General features: G+C 53.6%; 1 protein-coding gene across 7 annotated transcripts in view; it reads left to right on the top strand.

Moving 5' to 3' along the window:
* Positions 1–337: 337 nt before the first annotated feature.
* DAAM1 (dishevelled associated activator of morphogenesis 1) overlaps positions 338–21,814 on the top strand; it is a 97,816-nt gene continuing 76,339 nt past the window's right edge. For 4 of the 7 annotated variants that reach the window (XM_076345668.1, XM_076345667.1, XM_076345666.1 and 1 more), the window contains exons 1-2: positions 346–398; positions 18,880–18,977. The gene's annotated coding sequence lies outside the window, so the exon portion shown is untranslated. Of the gene's footprint in view, positions 399–18,879; positions 18,978–21,814 lie in introns of all 7 variants that reach the window. The other 3 variants (XM_076345663.1, XM_076345669.1, XM_076345670.1) reach the window with 3 other exon arrangements.

The raw sequence follows: 21,814 nt of genomic DNA, 5'->3' as shown, positions 1-21,814 counted from the left end.
CTGGGTGGGAGCCGGACCCTCCCCGCCCTGCTCCCACCCCGCCTCCAGGAGATGGCCCGCGGTTCCTCTGCAGCACGGCGGCGGGAGACCCGCACCGTGCCTCCTGCTCTGCGCAAGGCCGTCGTCCCATGCGGTACCCCTTGCTCTGGACACCGGCACCGCTGTCCCGACGGCGCTGCCCGGGCTTTCACTACAACTCCCGGCGGCGGCGGCGGCGGCGGCGGCGGCGGCGGCGGCGGGAGGGGGCGTGGCGACGGAGGGCGGTGACGTCAGCGCGCGGGGCGGGGCCGGGCCGCGCGGGCGGGGCGGGGCGGCCGCGGCCCATTGTGGGCAGGGGCCGGGCGGGCTCCGCGCCGCGCAGCGCAGCGCCGGCAGGTACGGCGGTCCGCGCCGGCGGGGTGAGTCCGCCGCGCCCGGGCAGCGGCTCCGCCGCCGCTCGCCTCTCCTTCCCTTTCGGCTGGGTGGTTTTTTTGGCGGGGCGGGGGGGGGGGTTGCCTTTCTCCCGTGCCCCGGGGGCGCTGGCCGTGCCGGGGGGGGTCGGGTGAGCCGGCAGCGGGGCGGGGGGCCGGGGCTCCTTTCCGCTCGGGGGCTGCCTTTTCCCCGCCGTGGGGGAGGTGGGGAGGGCGGGAGCCGAGCCCACGCCCCACCCCGGGGCGCTGCGTGGGGTTGTCCCCTCGGGCGGGGAGCGCCGGGGCCCCGCGGCGCCCCCCGGCCCCCCCGCCGCCTCCACCCCGCCCGGCATCCCGGGTCTGCAGTCCGGCGGGGCCTGGCGTGCCCTCCGGCCCCTGTGTGGCCGTGGAGGGGTGGGGGGCGCGGGGAGGGGAACGGGGCCCCGCCGCCGTGCCCGGGCGGTGCCCGCCCCTGTGGACGCCGGGCAGGGGGCGCCCACCCGCGGGCGTGGGATGCGGGATGCTGCTGCGCTGCCTTCTCCATGGCAACGCCGCCGAGGGCTGCTTCGTCCCCGGCTCCTGCTGGCACGGCGGCTCCCACCCCTGCGGCAGCTCCCAAACCGGGCTTGGGCCCCGCAGGGGCGGGATGTGACCCCCTGCTTACCCGCAGAGTCCCAGGGATGGGGTTCCCCCGGCTGAGCAAAGCGGGTTTGGGGGGGGGGGGGGTGTCTCTGTCCCCCCCATGCCTCCCCACCAGGCACAGCAATTTGGGGCTGCCTAATCATCTGTATGTGCTGAGCCACCAGTGCTGGTGTAAAACACCTTGCTGCAGGCGCGCTCTGGTCTAGCCCGATGCTCTGATGTGGGAGCCAGGGTGTGAGTAGGATTTCGGCGTGTCTTGGTGTCGGGCTACGGCTGTGTCAGCGGCAGAGGACGAGTGGGTTTGTGGCTCAGGCAGCAGCTGGAGAGCTGCTGGACGGGGAGGCCGGGTCTGTCACTGGCTGCATTGGGCTGGACATTTGGGGTGTTTCAGGTCAGGGGGCCTGCGTGGAGGAAGGATGATGCCCTTGCTGCATGCAAGCCTCAGGGGTTGGCACCCGCTGCCATTGGCGTGCGATGGCTGCGGTCGGATCCTGCCTGATCTTGACTCACTTGGCACAAAGTCATCAGTATTAACAGTGGGGTTTCATCCTTGGGGTCTGCACCGCTTGCAGATGGCCGTGCTGCCTCGTGCGTCGGCGCCTGTGTGAAACAGGCTTTCCGCATCTTTAAGCGATCAAGGTTAATTTGAGGCAAAAAAGGATGATAATTCTCCTCCTGATGAAAGCCGCTTGAACTGACAGGACTGCACGCTGCCAAACCGGGGGCGAGGAGCTCCCCGCGGAAATCGGAGGCGAGTGGGAGATCATGGGGCGCGGCCGAGCCCCCTTTGCCAGGTGCCAGGGCGAGGGGAGTCCGTGGGCGCGGGCTGCCCCAGTGGTTTCGACCGGTCCTGAGCACTGCAGACACTGAGCATTGTACAACCAGCTGGCTTCTCCTGGCTGCACCGAGAGGGATGGCAGAACAAGGCTTTTTCTTTTTTCTTTTTTTTTTTTTCCCCCCTCTCTAGAGGTCGATTCTGATACTGCATACAAAATCGAGTGGTGGTGTGTATTAAGGCCACCGTGGTGAAACGTGATGCAACCTCGTTATCCTCCCTCGCTGAAAACAACATATGCCAAAGTCATTGGCATTCCCTGCCTGCCCCTCTTTCGGTCCCACCGAAAATAAATGGGTCCTGCAGTGTCCGGACCTTTTCCTGTGGGTGCTGGAGTTCATTTCGGCGTGCATTGCCCCCTGAGCCCTGCGGGTTGGTCATCCACTTTGCTGTTCCTTGATTAATGAGCGACTCGCCTTGCTTCCCCCGTGGCCGTAAGCCGGGACCTGCCCCTGCTCCGTCAGGAGCAGGAAGCAAAAGCCAAAGTCCGTGATCTCCGACTGCCCGACGTGTGACACCGGGACAGCAGGAAGCACTGACGCTTCCTGGCTCCGACCAGCTCTCGGCTGGCGTATGGCTCTGCCGGTGGTGCCACGGCCCCGGGGTTTTTGGGTCCAGCCAGCCAGGCATGCATGCCGCTCTGCGTCCCAGCCTCCGCCCTGGGGAGGCAAACAGGATGGGTGAGGTGTAAAATCAGGGCTGAATCCGCTCCCCTGGGCTCGAAACGGAGTCAAACCGGTCTTGACCTGAGCTGGCTCCTTATCTGACCCTTTGTTTGCAGCAGGGGTGCAGGAGGGAGCAGGAAAGGGATGGCCGTGGCGGGCCGGCTGCTCTGGTCCCAGACGAGCCCTCCCACCGAGGATGGGCAGGAGCTGGGGATAGCCAGTCTAACTGGGTCACATTTATCTCCCTTTGCTTCTGTGCTTTGTTTTGGTTTCTTCCCCCTCTTCTCTCACGCTGTCATTGTCATGGCTGAGGAACCCAGCACAGGGGAGGCACGGAGCTGTTGAGCAGCTGGGCTCCTTGCAAATACTGTTTGCCAGCCAGGAGCATGTCCCCTCTCGCTCCATACTCCTGCTTTGCAGTTTGCGTGCGTCGACCGTTGGCACTGGCTTGCTGCCTGAAGGTCTTTGGCTGATGCACTTACGGCAGCCCACCACGTGCACAGGTAGCAAATTTACCTGCTGCATTTATAACCTGAACTGGTTAAAAACTGGCTGGGGATGCTGATAGACGCACCGCCCAGAGCGGGTGGTCGTCTTCTGCCCATCCTCCTGCCGCACAGATACACACTGAGCCGCTCCTACACAGGCACTTTTATCTCAGAAGTATTAATAAATGAAGCTTGCCTATTTATATGAGCCTTTTTAAGAGGCCGGCAGGGCTGCCTTGAAGGCTTGCTCGGCACTGCAAGTATTCAGAGCTTTTTTGTGTGCGTGCTCTAGCAGTCGATAAGCCAGGGCATCCAGCTGTCAGCTTTGGAGATTGCCAAAGCCTGCTCAACGAGATTTCTGCAGGCTTCGCTCACAAATGAGGATTTTGTTGGACGCTTTGGTTTCTGACTCGATGCTGGTAATTAAATATCTTAACTTGGCTTCGGAAAGCTGCCGCTGCCATGGAGTGACTGGTGAGGCCATGTGAAGCAGGATGCGCTTGTTCTGCTGGAATTAAGTGTGACCTAACTACGGTTCTTCAGCCTGCTATTTTTTTAAAAAATACACTTTTTTATATTAGTAAAACTCTTTTAAAGGGGGAAGAAAAATCTTGTGTTTTACTGCTGTGCTGTTAAGCTTGCATGGACCTGCTGGGACAGCTGTTTATTTGCAAGTCGTGGCAGCCGAATGCTGTAAAATACAAATCATGTCCATATTGATTTTCCACCCCCCACACTTTTAAGATAATCATATGTGTACTTTTCACTCCTGCACCACAACAGACGTCAGTGCTGTACTGAAAAAAGAGGTGATCTGAACAAAGGGCTGTAAATTGGGGAAAAAATACTGAATGTCTGATCCTGACTTCTGTGTTGGTTAATCTAGATGCTAAACCATATAGATTTACTTATTCTATGTGCTTACCATACTAGGGGATGAGAGAAACAACTAGTAAAGGGTTGGAAAGAAGTTAAATATGCCAGCAGAAGCTTTTCTGCATATTGCATTAGCTCCCTCACCCTTAATAACATATTTCCAACTTTCGATTTCATGCAAAAAAATAGAGGGTCCTCAGCCCCTTGCAAGATGATGGTTGTGATTTGCTGCTTGTCTTTGATTCTTCTTTCCCCCACCGCTTCTTCAACCTGAGCTGGGTTGGGAGGAGGGCTGTGCTGGTGCCTTCTGACCCTCCTGCCCTCTCAGGAGATCATTTGCGCTTGGTATCTCCTGTCCTCGTGGCGTGTCGTAATGTTTTGGAATACACGGAAGAACCAGGAGTTCTGGGGTAGCGTAGAAAATCTCAGCTCAGTGAGTCATAAAGCTTTCAAATCTTTGTGGCCGCTGAGAAGAAAACCAAAGGAGGTGGAGATGAGAGAAATGGCCTGGCACACCATGAAGATGTGGTTAGTTGGCTGGGGAGTTTCATGATCTGAGCTGACAGTGCTTTGTTTCATGATTGGTGTGGCCTGAGCACCAGCCACCTGGATTATAGCAAATTAACCAAATTAACGCGTGAAGTTGTCTGAACATCTGGCCCATGTTTTCCTCATGGTGGAGTTGGGTGGGGACATTCCCAAGGGCGTCCCATCTCACATTGTGCCCAGGTCTGGAGCAACCTCTGTGCATTCCACGTGAATCTCCGATCACCCCGTCCTGTTCGTGCTCCCTCCTGTGTTCACCCCCAGCCCTTTGGGGGAGTTTGTTGTGAATTTGTTAAGAGGAAGAGGTTCGTGCTGCTTGGAGCACCTGGGCGAAGAGGTCGCTCCTGGCCTCTTCTGAAATCAGCCAAATGGATGGGGTGGCCAAACCTAGTGACAGTCATTGATGAGTCATTATTATCGTGACTCAATAAATTACTCAACATATTACTCCTTGTGGACTGAGTTGCCCTGAGCATCTTTGTACACGAAATATTGCCTTGATCCACCGGAGGGGCAGTGTTGGTGGATGGGCTTGTTCCCACCCACCGCAGCACGCACCAGCCCGTCATCGCAGCGGCACTGACTGGCACTAACGTGTCAAACCACTGGAGCGGGGTTGCTCTTCACGCCTCGTCCCTTCCCGGAGGATGCGCCGGTTGCTTTGCTGCTGATTGGATTTTTCTTTTATGCTGTTTTGGAGCTCTCTTGCTGAACTCTTCTGGACTCGGCACTGAGGAAATACAGCAGCACATCCACAGTGCGGTTAGTCAGAGGTGGTACGTTGCTGGTTGGAGGCATCCTCGTCTTTCTCAACCCAGAGCGCCGAGCTCCCTGGCGCTTGCAGGGCCTGGCGGATGATTGAAGGGTTATTCGCCTTGCCAGACAAGTGGCTTCATGTTTTGCCTTCTGCATTCCTCCAGGTGAGCATTGCATAGCAATGTGCTTTCAGCTACGTGCTGCTTACCTGAATCATGTCTTCCCTGTGCATGCAGCTTCCCCGTCTGGAAGTCAGGGCTGTCCCTCTCCAGGCTGCTCTGTCAATGTGTGAGTGTTTTTACAAGAGGGTAAATGAAATAACGTGTGGAGGGTGTGGTGGAGGAGCAGCAGAAGTGTCCGGCTCTGGCTTCAGTGGCGAAGGCGACTGTTGCTGCTTCTACCACCCCTCCTGAAGGGACGGTTTTCAGAAGCTGAACCCAGTGACCCAATTCCCAACCTCTGGATTTGGGCTGTTGCCAGGAGTTTTGCACTGAGGCTCCTCATCCCTTCTTGCGCGGGCCCTGGGTGGAAAGCAGTCACGCCAAAGCTCAAAGCAACCCGGCAGCAGCCAGACACTGATGAGATAAGGAGAGGGGAAGGACCCAATTAATTCATCTGACCTGTGCCCGTCCTCAGGAGAGCAGAGGAAAATGCAGTGGGATCTCCAGGTGTTCATTGCTTCCTGCTGCTCGTCTTTCACATGGGGCTTTCATGCCTGTCTCCCGGTTGCGACGGGCTGGGCTGGGCTGCTGGCAGGTCCTGGCCCAGGGCACTATGGCAGGAAGAAGGCAATTCAAAAATGTGCCATTCAGAGGCTGACTCGGGGAGGGGGGGCGTTGCAAGAAACACCAGCAGCTGGGCTCTGTACCAATATGCAAAACTTAGCTATGGAGCTTGGCAGCTTTTGGGGAAGGCTTTGCAGGGCATTGGTTCCTTCAATGCTTCGCAGGCGTGGGGATCAGCTTGCCCTCCCAATGGAGGTCCCTCTAGCAAGCGGGGCATGCTCAGAGATTTTAGGGTTGAATGTTTGAGGGTAAACTATCAACAAGCAGGAAAGTGCACGCACCATTTTTGGACAGGAACAAAACAGCCCATACGCTGAGGCTGCAGGGAAGGGGAGCTGGGGCTATGCTCTGCACCCAGGAGCCAGCTTTGCACCGCTTGGGCCGGGAGGAGAGGACAGTATGGGTCCTAAAAATCAAAGAAAACTGGAGTGTGAGAATGGGGGATGCAGAGCGGCATCGTTCTGGGGTGGGACCTGCAGTCGCTCAGGTCTGGGGTGTAAGAGGGAGAGTGCAGCAGGTCAGGGTGGTGGAAAGACCCACGGCATGTTATGGTGCTCGGGTGATGTCCTAGCAGCTCGGTGCCTGTTACCCGCAACCTCTGCTAGCAGCAGATTTTGCTCCCAGCTCCAGCAGGGAGGAGAAGAATGGAGGAACAGTCCAGAGACCATTTCCCACACCCCAAACGAGCAAGATGAATTGCTTGTTATGGCACAGCCGTGGAGGCAGCACAGCCAGAATGTTTTCTGGCTCAGGTGTGTTGCAGGACATTTAGCTTAGGCTGTGGTGGGTCTGTCCCCCTGCTGCTCCTGAGTGTTTCTTTTGTGCAGACCTTTCCGAGGCGGCTCTCTGGAGTCGCACGTCCATCTGACTTTCACCTAGTCATGAATTTTATTTTTTTTTTTTTCTGGGTGCCTGTTCCTTGCTTGGCCTCAGCATCTTCTAAGTGAATAGTGCTTAGAGAAGCTGTGAACTGTTGCGTGACACTCTGGAGAGTCTGCGGTAGCTGAGGTCCGGTGCAGCTGTTTCCTTCAAGGATGCTTGTGTGGATGTAAGCGACTGTAAATCTGTTTGTGTAAACCTTTCTCTCCCATGGCTGCCAGGCACCCTTCGCATTCCCATTCCTTCATGCTGCTGCTCCTGGAAACCGCAGCACCTTCTCGGCCGAGCCAGAGCTGAGAACGGGGGAGATACAGCTGGAAAAGTGGATACCCTTGCCGTGCCCGGCTTTCACAGAAATCGCATGCAAAGGACGCTTCATTTGCTGAGGTTTTCTCCCCTCTGCCCCCAAGGCACTAGGAGTGTCTTGGCTGCAGCTGTGTGCCCAGTGCAGGGAAGAGAGGCTGCTCTCTGCCTTAATATCAGGTTAAGCCTTTCGGATGCATGATGATTTTCAGCTGCCCTGTTTTGCTTGGCACTGTTCCCCTTGCATATCCCGTGCATAACTTTTGGCTGCCGGGCCTCTGCCGAGGGACACTCACCCAGCTTGCTCATGGACACCCCAGTGTTGAAGCTCCTCCAGCTGCAAGGGAGAAGAGCAGCCCCGTGGTGATGCCGCCTTGGGTTTTCTTCTGCCCTCAGGTGCTGTGGTCAGGCATGGGGCTTCTCCCATCCCTGTTTCTCAGCCTCCATGTGCAGGAGTAGGCAGGGTTAAGGCTGTCAGGACCCTGGGTGTTGTTCGGCAGTGCCAGGCAAGCGTCGGGCAGGAGAAAAGCTGAACTGGCAAATCTGTTCCTGGGCGCTCCGGTAAGTCACGCCAAGGACTGTTTGAACTGCACTAATCCCCGGTGCTTCCAGAGCAACCTTGTTTACAAGAGCCGGCACTTCAAACAGGTATCCTGACAGATATTTTACGTAAGCCATTTGCTTACCAAAGCTCTCTGGGTATGAGAGGTTGGTTTTGAGACCTCAGCCCACATGCTGCCTCCTCGCCCTGGCATTTTGGAGGCATCCTGCAAAGAGGCTGGAGGCTTTTTGGGGACAACTGGGATCCATTTATAAACTCCAGCTCCTTTTATCTTCTGTGGAGAGTGCTGCCTGGCAAGTTGCATGTGAAATAGCCGGTGGCTCTGAAGCCACGAGATATCTCTACCTATCACACGGAGCAAAAAGATGTCGAGGAAAATTTTTGGAGCGTGCTAAATATTGTAATCCCTACAGTCAGTTTGCTTTTGGGTATGGAGCTGGAAATGAGTCTTTATGCTCATCATTTTCTCACATTTACTTTTGTATAAAATGCTGCTCTTCCATTCACCAGGTTCAACAAAATTTGCTATTTCTTAAGTGATGCAGCAGTGGTCATAGTTGTGTTCAAACTGCAGTGATGTGCGATGGGCTGTGATTTGGGTTAAACAGTCATGAAATTGTGTCATTCCCTTAGTTGGCATGCCAGGACTTTCCTTACATCCATAAAATACAGTGTCTCCCTGGCTTTTCAAGCTATCCTATAGCGTGACAGCTTTCAGCATGAGAAAAAGAGAGTAAAGAGGGACTTGAACCTCAAAATACTCAGCATATGGATTTCCAAAGGATCACTTGTAGTTGCATCAGAGGAAGCTCTGTTGGCTTTGCACCGGGGATGAGGCTGAGCTAGGTGAGAGACGCGCGAGACAGCGGCGATGATGTGTCTCACAGCTGTAGCTCGGTTGCCATGTCCACATTTTCTTCCCTTTGCCTCATGTTTTGGACTACGTCTTTCACTTTGGTGGGAGTCAGGGGCGAGACTGTGTCTTCGGAGTCTGGCGTCCCCAGTATTCTGTGGGATGTTGAAGCAATTAAGGAGGGACCCATCCCTGGGGATGCCAGGGGCTGAGCTCCAGCTACGGCAATGGGCTGTTACAGTGTGTCGTGAGATGCATGTTCTTGCTCTGGGAAATCGACTCTTTGGGCAACATGGGGAGGAGGGAGAAAGACCCGTGAAAAATGGGTGCTTGTTTTTCCAGGGTGGGGGGGAAAGCCAAACAAAACACATCCAACAGTCGCCTTGTCAGCAAACGTCACGGGGATGTCCGTACCCAGCCTCTGGGGTGTACTCGGTGCTGCTAATTACAGCTTATCTCACTGCTGAAAGTAAAAGTTTGAATCTGTTCACTCTGGGGTTCCCACGGCAGCTTTTTGGGATGGCACCAGCCCCATGTCTCCATGCCTGGCAGCCCTTGTCCAAGGCCAGGGACTGGGCTGCCCTTTGCTTGCGCTCAGCCTTGGATTTGCGAGCACCCATTGTGGTTGAGGAAGGTCTTGGAAAAACACCTTTCCTGCTCTCCGCCCTATAGCAAACCCACCTGCTCCAAAAGGCCCTTGCAAAGACGCTCTGGAGCTTGAGGGATGTTGCTGTAAAGGTCCAAAACACACGACCTCCGTCCTTTCTGGTGCTGGCCTTGCTTTCGGCTCTGTCCTGCCGGGGGATCCGCAGCTCCACTCTCCCTTGGGTGCAGCGCTTCCCACCGAGCAGAATTGGCTTGGATTTGGGAAAATAAACAGACCTCCTATGTCGGAGCTGGGAGTCCCGGGCTGTTGCACAAGGGGAGAAGGTTGTAACCAAACGGCCCTTTCATCGCCTCTCTGCTCTGCAGCACTGTAATTGTGTTGCTGTCTAATTTATAATATGCTGCGTTTGGAGGACAGCTTTATGTTCTTGTTTCTAAATTCTTGCATAGCTCCAAGAGGGGAAATTATCACTAACCTTTCCATTTTGCACGTGGTTTTGTTTCTGTTCGGAGTTCCGCGTTATGAAAGCTTGCAGGATGCTGCTGTTGGGGATGTGGCGTTGGCAAGCCCGTGCCGCACATCTGGGCAGAGGGGCAAGGTGGTCTCTTACCGGCACTTGTGGGATGCTCAGTGCTTTCTCAGCACTGTCGCTTGTGCCCACACTGCAATGAGGAGCCGGCTCGACCATCGGGGTACGGCTGGTTCGGTTCACAGCACCTGGGCTTCGGCTGCCGAAACGCCCGTGGTCCCAGCTCCTCGGGGCAGGCTCTGGGTCGTGCAGTGCCCAGGGCAGATGGATATTAGCAGCTTGCCAGTGCTGGTCTAACCCCAAGCCTATTAAAAGCCCACAGGACCGAGTCTTCCCCTTCCTCCTCCTGCTTCCTCCCCCTCCCTCGCTTTTCAACACCAGGTTTTTGAATAAATCAGCTAGGATGTGATCACACAGGAAACTCATGATTTTTAATTTTTTTTTTTTTACAGCTAAGTTAGGAAGTGAATTCAGCTCTCCAGGGTTTCAGTCCTGTGCTTTTTAATCACGAGGTTCTCCATCCTTTCTACTCCGTCACTTGTGACATGACGTCTCCTCGGCTGCATAAGCTTTTCCCCTGCTTCTGCCTGCCTGTAGAAACAATAGCTGCTGGAAATGCTCTTAAAGAACCCAAAATAGATGGGGATTGCCTGTGGAAAATGCAGATTTGATCTACGTTAGGTCTTTTTATTGTTATTTTGTTTACCACTTAGTTATCCTTTTCCTTCAAAGAAAAGCAAAGCCCTTATTCTTGCAGAATTCATCGCTTCTGATGTGTTACTCGCTGGAAGTAGCATGCTCAAAATACTGCATTCCTTTGTGCATCTTTTCTTTATTTTCTTTTTCTTTGTCGGTGGGAGCTTAGGGAGTGTAATGGGCAGATTAGCAACTGTATTTGTGGAGTAACCCATCTTTATGCAGGTCTGGCTAGAAACCAATTAAGCTTGTCTTGATCTCTAAATGAGATTTTTGTCTAACACCTTACCCGACTGCCTTTTGCATCCATTAATAGCAGGGTGGGATGAAAATAGCTGAACGTGTAAAGATCGCGTGTTGGATAAATGGAGTGGCGTTGGTTGCGGGGAGGTTCCCCAGGACACGTGCGAACCGCTGCCTCTTTGTGCAGTGGTTTTGTAGCTCCGGTTCTTGAAATCTGGGATTAGGTATATTTGGCTGCTAGTGTGCAAACCTCTGCAGTAGCGTGCCCAGCACAGGGTCGGAGGCAAAGCTGCTGGATAAATAGGGAACGTCCCATGGACTTCATTAACGTGCTGGTCCCCATTCCTGTAACATCCCTGGGGCGAGACCAGGGCACATTTGGGAGCTCCTGGTGACTCTCAGCTGTGGGTACCCCAAAGTGCCTTGGCCTGGGTTTATCCCCCTGGACCTGGGTTGCTTTTTAGCCTGGGAAAACCCCGTGGCTTTCAAGGGGGGCACGTTGCATCACTGGGCTGGGGGACCCTGCCTGGGTGGTGTTTGCTGCTGCTGTGATGAAAACTGGTCTGGGAACAAGCGCTTCAGTGCGGCGTTTTTGAAGGGAACTGACTAAATAAAGATGCCTTTAATAAACCGTGCCTTCGGGGAACCCTTATATCTCTATCCCAGACTGTTTCTCTGTCAAGATAAGATTGCAGAGCAGCTGGATTTGTGCTCTGCTTTGGGAGGTGTAGGTGGGGGAAGGGCACTGGGATTTCTTTTAGGGTGCAAACATTCATGATGGTCGCCTTTATTTGTAAAGTAACTACAGACGAGCATTGCGTAGCCTAATATCTTCTTCCCTGAATGCCTGGCTTCTCTGTCGTGGCCAAACGGTGGGGAGAGTGATCTCAAGGGAAGGAGGGAAAGAACACGCCAGGTGAACTGTGCTCCCTTTGTTGGAAAGGATCCTGTTTTCCCCATCCCAGCCCTCCTGGCTGCCACCCGATCGCTGCCGCCCCAGCTCCATGGGCTCTGCCGGCAGTGGGTTATGGGGCGTTGGTGGTGGGATCACGATGTTGTGCTTGTGCAAGGACGTAGCTGCTGCAGATGAGCCAAATTGTGGAGCTAGGAGGAATATATCCACGCGAGGCGTGGTCGATGGCAGACGGGAGCTCCTGGCGTAAGCAGGCTCAGCTAATTTAATCTGCGGTGGACCTGATCTCCTTTGTCTTCTAGTTGAGTTAAATATACCCTTCGAGTTGTGGTTATGGAGGCTAACTCCAATTTTGATTATGCAAAATGCGCTAACACGGGATGCTGCTGGCTGCCTCTGAACAGAGCCAGGAGGAGAGCGGGATGGGGCATCCCGTGGCCAAGACCCTTGTTGCTCTCTCCTGCTAACCTATATCTGGACCACGGCTGAGGTGCAGGATGATCGACAGGCAGCTGCATGGAGTTCTCTAGCTCTGGCTTTTTGGGCACTGCAGATTTTGGAAGCACTAGGTCTTGCAGTGTAGCCATAAGCTTTTCATCGTCTGACAGATTTTAAAGTTTAGTGGCTGTGCTGCAGCTACCTGGGAATGGCTGGTGGCTTCAGGACAGAGAAAAGGGCCCTCTCCATCTTTGCAGAATTCCCAGAGGCAGCAGTTCAGGATTTCTGGATGCAAAGGAATAAAAAGCAATTGGTCAGCTTGAGCAGCAATTGGAAGAAGTTTTAGTTTTGGAAGGCAAAAGGGAAACTAAATGCCAGTGGGGAAATTTAGTGTATTAGTCCAAAGGTGCCGCGGAATTTATGTGCCTGGGATTAAGAACGGCAAGTTGTGGCCGTGTGCGTGTTGGGGGCCACCTGTTTGCACCCCGGTCTGTCTGTGTTGGTGCTCTGCCGGAGCTGCTGGGTGGGTCTCTGGTTGCTTTATCTCCCGAGGTTTGTCTTGTGTGACAGCATCTCAGATTCTTCTGTGTTTGGCCCCACGAGAGTCCTCGAAAGATCAAAAAGTCACAACAGGTAAAAAGCGCTGCTGCATCTTCTCCAGGGTGCCAGCCTCAAAGCCAAGAGTCACTTTGTCTTTTCAGCCTTCTCTATTGCAGGCTTCAAAATAGCCAAGAAAGCAGTTCATCAGGAGAGCTTTAACGAAATGTGGCTTCAGGGTCTCCAATATCAGCAATGTCTGAGTTAAATACCCAGTGACAGTCATGCAAGTGACTTGTGCCGGTATTTGCTGTAGCTTGGCAAACCGCTATTCGCCATTCGCTTATCTGCAGTATGTGACCAGCTTATCCTCGAGCAGCTGGATTTAACCCCCTTATCCGCCTGTGCGCTGGCAGCGTGGTGTGCCGTGCCATACCGGCCCACCGTGCTCTCCCGCTCCTCCACCCCGGTGTGCTGGGAGGAGCCCGGATGGCTGCAGCCGTGGCTGGAGGTGAGGGCTTCTGGGGAAAATGGGTTTTTGCTCTCCGTGGGATGATTCGTTGCTTCTGTTACTTGAAAAAAAACCCCACAAAACTCCTGGAAAGGGATAATTAAGCTGATTGAAGTGTTTAAGTGAATGAGTTTCCCTTTAATTTAAATAAATAAATAAATATGTATATATCTTCACGGTACTGAAAAGAATGAGCCACTGACCTGCTTTATCCCTGATTTGGCTTACAGATGGAGAGGGGAGGCAAATTTTAGATAAAGGACGGGGGGAATCAGCTTTACCCTTGAAAGATCAACTCCTCGGCTTCTGTGGTGATGCCCGAGTTTATTTGAGAAAAGCAGAGATCTGCTTTCCAAGGGCAGGGTGGTTTGTGCTTTCCCAGTGTCTCAGGGGCAGAGCAGCACTTGTATAGTTGGAAGAAGGTCCCCTGGCGAGGGTGAAAACCGCGGCGGGTGGTGGCACGTCCTCAGCCCTCTACCCCTTCATCCCCACAGCATTTGCTGGCGTTGGCTCCAGCCCTGCGCTCTGCCTTTCCTCTTTGCCATTTTAAATGATTTCCAGTGAGCGAAGAAGTGGGTATTTGCTGGCTGCATATTCCTGTGTTGCACTGACTTTAAAGGTATATCTGTACCTGTTCTGTATTGCTTCGGGTGTGCATGGGCAGCAGCTGAAGGGAAGCGCCTGGTGCTCAGGGATGCTCATGGGCTCACCCGCCTCATCTGGGTACCAGCCACGCCACGGTGAGAGCACAGAGCTCATTTTAGGACTGCAGCAGAGAGTGATAGTCCCTGAATGCTGCTGTGCCTGGCCTCAAAGATATTCACGATGAGGGTGATTTCTGAGACGGCACAACTAGAAAGCTCTTGGACCTGACAGCCAGGAGTGTAAGGACCTGCACAAAGCACACGTGCCAGCTCGCTCTCCCTCTCGCCAGGGCTGGGAAGGGCTGACAGGGCTTGCAGCCTTCCCAGCTCTGGGCTCTGTGTTGTTGTTTATTGTGTCAGTGAGAGCTGTGAGCGGCAGCCGGTGCCCTCCGTTTCCATCACCTGCACTCATGTTGGATGCTTCTCGGAGCTGTGCACAGCCCATCTGCTGCAAGAGGATGATTGCAAGCATCCTGGGCTGCTGCAGTGATACAAATCCATTGATTTTATTTTTTTTTTTTAATTCTCACCATGTAAAGGAGCCATTTTCTCCCCACCACCCCCAAATAGCAGGGCGGGGGCAGGTGGTCCATCCAGGGTGGTGGTTGCCAGTCCCCAAGTCAGAAGGATGCTGCGGAGCTGTGCCCTGGGGCTGGGAGGAGGCAAGGGACGGTGTCACACCAGGGATGCGAAACCCATTAGCGTTTTATTCTGCAAAGCCAATGCACGTGGGAATGGCAACCCCTCGATGGCGAATTAAGTGAATAGATGTGATGAGACACGTTTGTTTATCAAAATACGAATCGGTGCTGGGGGGATGGGGTGTGTTTTGGGGACCGGGTGAGGCAGTATGGCGTGGCGTGGGTGACTGCGAGCGATGGGGACTACAAACACAGCTGTGTGTGCCTGCACGCCCTGATAACTTGAACTCATCGCTGCTGGGAGTCCCTGCCTCAGATTGCTGCCAGAGATGTGGTACCCTTTATTAATCTGCAGAGATAATTGTAGTTTTAATGTTACTAGCGAGGGAGTTCACATGAGGTGGAGGCATTCCTAGAAGACCTCCGCAGGTACCATCCTGGAGGCATCCAATGTGACTCAGCATCTTCGCTGATGTTTTTTTAAAGTAGGTCTCAAATTGGTGCTGATTTTAAAAACTAGGAGATGATCTGAAGATGGGGATGCTGGGAATTGATCCCAGGAGGTGATCTGGAGCCGTGGAAAGCGGTTCGAGCCGTGATCAGACTGTTCCTGCCAAAGGCAGTTTGGGAGCAGGGCTCCTGCTGAGCCCGCAGTGGAAGGGCAGTGCCTGACCCTGCCATCGGTGTTTGATGGGGCTGGTTTGACTGATGAGGGTGCGGGAAAGTGCCACACGTGCATAAAAGCTGGGGAAATGCTTCATGTTGGGGGAGCCTGAGTGTTCCTCTCGCCTTTTCATCAAGAAGCTAAAAAATGTAAGCGTGTATTGCTTTGTCAGGGGGGCGGTGGTGGGCATCCAGCGGCTCTTCAGTCTAGCAAACAGCCTGCATCTGGAAGCCAGAGCTGGGTGCATGCTATCCAGAGCAAGGCACAGGTACATCCGTATATTTATTTATTTTTGAGCTGCATTTAAGCACTAGAACAAACACTCACAGAAAATGGCCTCAGCCTCATCTTGACATCCTGGGTCCAGACCGCTGGCGGCTCCAGGAGGGAGCTTGAGCTTGACAAAAGTGCATTCAGCCCTCTGTATCGAGAGAAGCGGATAAGATTAACAGGCTGCAATGCTTGGGAGTCCCATACTTCAGAAGAAATCACTCTTTCAGAGCAGACACTTCTAATGGGGCTTCACAGGGCTGGAGGAGGACGATGCAGAAGAGATCAGTGTGGATCTGTGCCACGTCTCACCAGGTCCCCACCTCCCTGCCCCACGGCAGGCAGCCCCGTTAGGATGAGCAGCGCATGGGATGCCATCGGCAGCAGCAGCCTCTGCATCCAGACCCTGCATCCCACCCTGCCTGGCAACTGCAGCCCTACATGAACCAACAAGCAGGTGTGGATGGAGCTTCTGTGGATGTGAAGCAGCATTTTTACCTACTTGCTTGCAAAAATCATCCATCGGGTCTGCCTGCCTTGGGGCAGAGAGGTGGGGACCAGGTGAGACGTGGCACAGATCCATGCTGGCCTCTGTATCATCCTCCGCCAGCCCCGTGAAGCCCTATTAGAAGTGTCTGCTCCGAAAGAGCGGTTTTTTCTGGAGTATGGGACTGAAATGATAGCGCTGCAGCCTCTTACTGCTGAGGGTAGCCCTCGTTTTGTCTTGTCCCGTTAATCTGAGTGAAGTCGTTTCGAAGGACGTTTTCCATGAATCAATAAATCCATGCTCGCTGCTGTGCATGGGAGGCTTAATTTGCTCTAGATACTGCACCAAGTATCTCTGTCCTGCATAGCACTGCAAAGTCCTGCTCTTTGGGAGACGATGGGGATATGGCTGGATCCTCCAGGAACACGCTGCGGGCGGCTGTTAGTGCCCAGTCCCTCTTAATTGTGCATCTCCCAGCATGGGCTAAAGAGGTTAGGGAGGGTGTAAGTGTAATAGTTTCTCTAGGTATGCCTGTGGAGCTTGAGGAATTTGTCCCTTGTGCCAAGCAATTCCTGATGTTACAGGTCTTGGGGAAACTGAAGCCAAAAATTAAAGGAAGGGAGGCAGTGTTGGCCTTTGGAAGGAGACACGGTGTGGAAATCTTGGTTACAGGTAGGTTTCCTTTGTAGGAAACATGCAGTATCTATATGCAGTAGATCTCTGCATGATGTTTCCTGTTGAGAGGAATTGAAAAATTCCTGTTCCGCTCCGCCACCTCCCCTTCCAAAAACCACTTTTGCGAGCCAAGGAGCATGCATCTTTTGAAAGCAATGCACGCGTGTTGAAGAAGCCTGCCATGGGATCGGCCTGAAAAAAGAGGGTTCAAAAACCCAGCTCTGCTACATATAGAGAAGTCAAAGATAACCCTGAGATCCCCAATCCCAAGCTTGTTTCCCTTGCTGGGTCCGAGCACCATGGTCTACTGGGGCTGGAGTGGTGGTCGTGAGTGGGTTCATCCCCTGGGAGGGGACCTTGCTTTCTGCCACACACCATGGGTTTGGGGTGTTTTGTTTGTGTTGAGGGATGCAAGGCTGTTGTCGTGTGCGGAATGTGGTTCCTGACTCATTCTTGGGGCATGACGGGTGTTTTGGGGACCTCCGAGCTGATGGAGCATGGACTGGGGTCGGCCGTCCCCATGGGCACCCAGAGCCTGGCTCTCCATCCTGCTCCGCCTGCCCGGCTGAGCACCCAGGGACCCCTCCACTTCGCCTCCAGAGTGGCTCCGAGACTGTTTTGCAGCTCTTGGAGGTCAGAGCTCACGCTGGGGAATCCAAAAACATTCCCAGAGCCAAACCACGCCACGGCGAGCGGGTGTGTGCCTGGTCTCTGCTTCTCATTTCCTTCATCGCTTCAGAGAGCAGTTGAGCTGCACACGGGGTTTCAGGGGGTCGCCCCCTCTTTTGTTCCTATATATGAGAAACGTCTGTGCGTGTGTTTATATTTAAAAAAAAAAAAAGCATATATTTTAACGTAGCTGTTTGAGCTATGCCACTCGTGACTGGTGTGGTTGGGTGAAGGAGAGGTGTTGCTCTCAGCTGCCTACATGTTGCACTGGCGGCTGTCTGATGGTCCTGCTGGTCCGGCCGTGCTTGCACTTGGAAAAGACCAGGTGTTTACAGGGAACTATCCCAAACTTGCGCAAACCCAGCTAGAAAGGCTCCCTCTGATGTGAACAGTTTTTGGAGTAACTCTCGCAGCACCAGTGGCGAGGCCCGCTTGCTGTTATTTGTATCACAGCCTGGCCCAAACCTTTCCATGTGTGTCCGTCGTGCGTTTTCTGTCCCCGTTTTCCTGCATGCTTGCTGGCGCGTTGGGATTAAACCGATGCATTTTCTGGTGACAGGGCTGGATGCGGGCTTGCTGCTCGCCACGCTGCTGCCCATCCTCTGGGACGGTGAACGCGAGGTCAAAGCACTGTGGTGCCAATGGCAAACTGGAGCAGCCGTATAAAGTTGTCATTGTAAATAACTGCCAGGATGGTTTCTCCTCCCTTTCCCCCCACCCCCATCCCCATGTTCTTCCTCGGCACCATGTCCTTCCCCACCCACCACCCCGGGGCTGCCTGGATCTGTTCAGGATTTATGTTAAACGGGAAATTTTGTGTACGTAATTAAAACGTCGTATTGCTGGATAGAAATGGGATTTGGTGCTTACTGCTGTGACTCTTTCTCATGCGTGAGGGTGAACTGATTGATTACAGAGCTTTGAGATTAAATATTCCCCTGAGCTCCGCTGGCATTTAATGTGCTGGGGGAGGGCAGAGAGAAGGGGAGGAGGAAAATGATGGTTTTCCTCCAAGGCAAGTAGAGCAGGGGAATGTCTACTGAGCACATCCCCTTGTCTTGCTCTGCACGCCGTCTGCTGTAACAGAGGCTCCCGGCACTGGTGTCACAGACCACGATAAAGCAGGTGCCTTACTCTGCATCCATGATGGTGGGTGAGCTGCTGGTGGGCTTTGCCGGTTCCTCTCACTGCTGGGTTGAGCATCCCATTGCATCCTGTCCTGTCCCCATGGCTCAGCTGCATCCTCACCTCCCTGCATCCTGGTCCCTGCTTGGGTCCCTTTGAGCCTGGCAACGGGGTAGACCTGCTGTCCCCTCCCTTCTCCCTCGGAGCATGCCTTATTTATTTCTTTTCCTTAATTTCTTTTAATCCAAAACCCCCTCTCTTTTTGGTTTCGATGGGAGGGGAGGAAAAACCCCGACGCGACGCTCCTCAAGCCCGCAGTGGGAGCCTCGCTGTGCCAACACAGGTTGGAGACACCCGTCTTCGCCTGCTTTCCTTGAAGTCTAATTTTAGCTGAAGGCAATGGGATCCCTCCGGGGTACCACAGAGGTTTCCTATCAGCCTAGACCTTAAGAAACACGCACGCAAACAAAAACAACACAGAAGCACTTAGGTTTATTTGGGTGAATTCTTTTTAAAAAGGGTGTGACTTATTTTTGTGAGCAGCCCTGCGCACACCAGCTTTGTTCTGCTGCAGTCGGGTATTTCAGGTCTTCCAAGATTTAATCAGAATAAATAGTTACTGTCTGTTTATACCTTCTGTTTTTGTGGCAGGGTTTCCAGAGGGCGTATTTATCTTCCAGAGTGCTGCCTCAGTGTCGCTTAATCATTAAGCATCTGATTTCCTCCAAGTTACCTGTCATGCTGCTTATGTAAGTAAATTAAAAAAAAAAAAGAGAAGGGAGGGTGGGGATGGTGTTGATGGATTCTGCTTGGGGTGGGGAGGGGGATTGTAAGGATTTTTCCTGATTGTCACGGGCTTAATTGCAAGTTGCCTTTGGTTCCCAGCCCGTCATGCGGTGATCAGAGGACTGCGTGTTTGGATTGGTGCTTAACGACCCAGCCAGTTTAATGAGGTTGCTTTCAGCCAAGCCTTCATGTATACCCCACTAAACTGGCAAGAACTGTGTTACTCCCTGTCATTTCAGGAGCGGGGGGGAAGACTTTACAGAAATAAAGGGCTTTTGCTTTCGCTTGTACAGTTACGCCTTTGACTCCTTAAGCCAGTAGTATCCCTTATAAAAATCACAGCTCTGCCTGGAAATAAGTTACTGCTATAAGTTTGCCGGGATTAGAAATTGGGTGTTTTTCAGCCTGTATTTCCACGTTTGGTTTGGGAAGGCAGACCAGTGATGCACACATTTCCCATCTCTTTAACACGGGAGATGAGAAAGACACAGAAAAACACTGCAGAAGAGGATGGGATGGCTGGAAAGCCTCGCAACAAGACAGATGTGGTGCTGAACCCACCCCTGGTTCATGCTCGGCGCCTAGATCAATCACATATTTTCGGGTGGCCACTATGCTGATGGCAGCGTGAGGCTGGATGATTTGCTTTTTTTCCCTTGGTTTTTCTTTCTTCCCAAGCTGGGGTGGTAGGGGTTGAGTGCCGGGATGCTGGCTCGTCAGCTGCCCTCGCCGCCTCATTTAACGTGTCCAGCGTGCAAACTCTGGGGACGAGGGTTCAGGGTGCACGCTGCTTCCATGATGGGTTTAGATCCTTTTAAATCCAGAAACAGCCATTGCCATCAGCTCCTCTGCTCTCCTGTGTGATGGGAACCATAAATTTTCAAGGTCAGTAACTTTGTGTTAGCCCTTCTTGGGGATTACGGATGCACAGCGGGGCTTTGCTCTCCTTCCTCGGGAGAAGCTTGTTAGAGGGACAGGGCCAGGGCAAGGGCAAGGTGGGACCATTGTGATCTGCAGGGCTTTGGTGGCTTCAGTAGACCCAGCAAAATGCGCTTGCATGGAGGTTAAGGTTCAGGTCCATCTCCTCTCTGCATTTGTTGGGGAGAGTAAAGATGAACCGCAGCGTTAGGGCATGTGTTGGACTCTGTGCTGCGGCAGAGCTGAAGCTGGGCAGGTTTCCCACGTCCTGTCTGCCTCACCCAGCTCCCAAGCAACATTTTGGGGAGATGCCGGAAAATCCTCTGTCCCTTCTGGGACCGACGCGGTGGCTGTCACAGCTGGCACCGGGTTGCTGGTGGCCCTTGCTCTTTCTGCTCCGCTGTGCATGGGGGTGGAAAAAGTCTGATTTGATGGAAATATTCTTAAGGAAGGCTGTCGACCTGATTTTTTTCCTTGAGATTTACCCAGCTGGAAAGCTGGTGGAGGTTCAGACAACACCTCCTGAAGCGCTGGGGATGTGTGATGTGCAGCACAGCCATTGCTCCTGCCCGGCGTGGCCCCTCCAGCCACAGCAGGGGATTCTGGAGTGGGTGGTGGGTCTCTGATCCCCATCCTACTGGTGTATGCCTGCCTGCTTCACTCAGCCTTTTGCAGATCTGCTTGGTTTGGGCAGAGGGAGAGGTGGGGAGGAGGAGCAGAGCTGCTGGGAGTTGAGGAGGGTGAAAGCACGGAGGGGAAGGGAGGTGGGCAGCATTGTGGAGGCAGATGCTGGGAGGAAAAGGAGATGACTGGCTTGTTTTCCTGGTGCTTTAGAAGCTGCTTAGTTAAACGAAGCATTCATTAGGGAGCTACGTTTGGCTTTTAAACAGCTTTGGAGCATGTGAATGCTCCATGTTGCTCTCTTCTCCTTTCTGTGGCAGGAGTCACCTGTCCCCATCTCTCTTTGAAGAACGTCCCACTGTTAGAAGTCCACCTTGGGACACAGGAGGTGCAGCTTGGTGGCCACGTGCTTTCAAAAAGCCCTTCCAGTTCTCCCCAAGCTCCTTGTCACTCCAGACCACCCATCCCTTGACTTCTCCCAGTCTGGCTGCTGTGAGCCTCGGTGATTGGGACTGACCACGGGTCCCCTCTCCCACGGAGGCCACTGCATGCCAGGAAGTTTGGTGCTCACCAAGCGGCACCGGCTGGTCTGGGATGAGCCGGCTGGTCTTCCATCACCTCTCTTTGAGCATCCTACTTAAGGCAGAGCTGATGCCCCTTTGGCTTTCCTACGCTTTTGCAGGGCTGTGTGTTTCTTCTTTCCTTTCAGCCACCTGAAACACTCCTCCAAGAGACTGGAGAATTATTTCCCCCCCCCCCCCCCCCCCCCCGGAATACCTTATTTCCTCAGTTGTCCCTTGATGCAGAACTGGATGTTCTTTGTGCACTTGGGCGTCCTGCTACCTGGTAAAGGAAATGTGTAGCTCTTAGTTTTATTTAATTCCTGTAGAAAATGAAAGCATTTCAAGCTGTTTCCTCCTCTTGAGCCCCAGAATAACACACCCGTGTGACGGAGGATGCCAAAGGCAGACACAAATCCTAAGGATGGGGATGCAAAGGATGTTTACTCTCCAAAAAACTTCATCTCAGTCAAGGATGGGGAATATTCCCACACACCATAGCCACCCTGAGGGGACGGGCTACGTCCCCCCATGCAAGCAGACCGTGGCTACCGGGTGCCACTGAAGTGCCCCCAGACACGGGGCCGCTTCCCTGCTCTCGCCCTCCGCCATGTGCCTACCAGCCACTTCCAGACGTGGCGGGGGAAGGTTTGGGAGGAGCACACCCTGTTTTCCTCATAGAACTCCAAACAAGAGGCTTG

This window comes from Aptenodytes patagonicus, chromosome 7, assembly GCF_965638725.1.
Source record: "Aptenodytes patagonicus chromosome 7, bAptPat1.pri.cur, whole genome shotgun sequence".
NCBI classification, from domain to species: Eukaryota; Metazoa; Chordata; class Aves; order Sphenisciformes; family Spheniscidae; genus Aptenodytes; species Aptenodytes patagonicus.
Note: the sequence above shows the minus strand (reverse complement) of the source record. Positions and strands in the feature narration are given on the sequence as shown.